The sequence below is a fragment of the Etheostoma spectabile genome, chromosome 2, assembly GCF_008692095.1.
Source record: "Etheostoma spectabile isolate EspeVRDwgs_2016 chromosome 2, UIUC_Espe_1.0, whole genome shotgun sequence".
In the NCBI taxonomy this organism is placed as follows: Eukaryota; Metazoa; Chordata; class Actinopteri; order Perciformes; family Percidae; genus Etheostoma; species Etheostoma spectabile.
Window position 1 is genome coordinate 27657993 of NC_045734.1, and position 368 is coordinate 27658360.

The 368-nt window shown below is 31.0% G+C and overlaps 1 protein-coding gene across 2 annotated transcripts in view; it reads left to right on the top strand.

Moving 5' to 3' along the window:
- The window catches only part of vwa11 (von Willebrand factor A domain containing 11), a 36272-nt gene that overhangs the window by 24039 nt on the left and 11865 nt on the right, over nucleotides 1-368 (top strand). The window lies entirely within an intron of this gene.

Consider the following 368-nt stretch of genomic DNA (forward strand, 5'->3'; position numbering starts at 1 on the left):
TGTGTGTGTGTGTGTGTGTGTGTCAAACACATAGGAGGGTGAACTTAACATGTCTTGAATTTAGTGATGGAATGTAACTAAGTAGATTTACTCCCCTACATTCATTTGACAGCTTCAATAGCTAGTTACTTAACAAATTAAAATATTTGCACACAAAACAAATGCAGTTAATAAAATACTGTTTTATAAAAATTAAACTACCCAACAATATATAGACCTACAAGTACAGCTGATTATTGGACGATTAGACGATTAAACACTTTTGTGTCTGAGTTTGTTTTGATTGTTTCCAGTTCCAAAAATGTAAGTATTTTTTTGCATTGAGTACTTTAAGTACATTTCCCTGATGATACTTACATACTTTTACT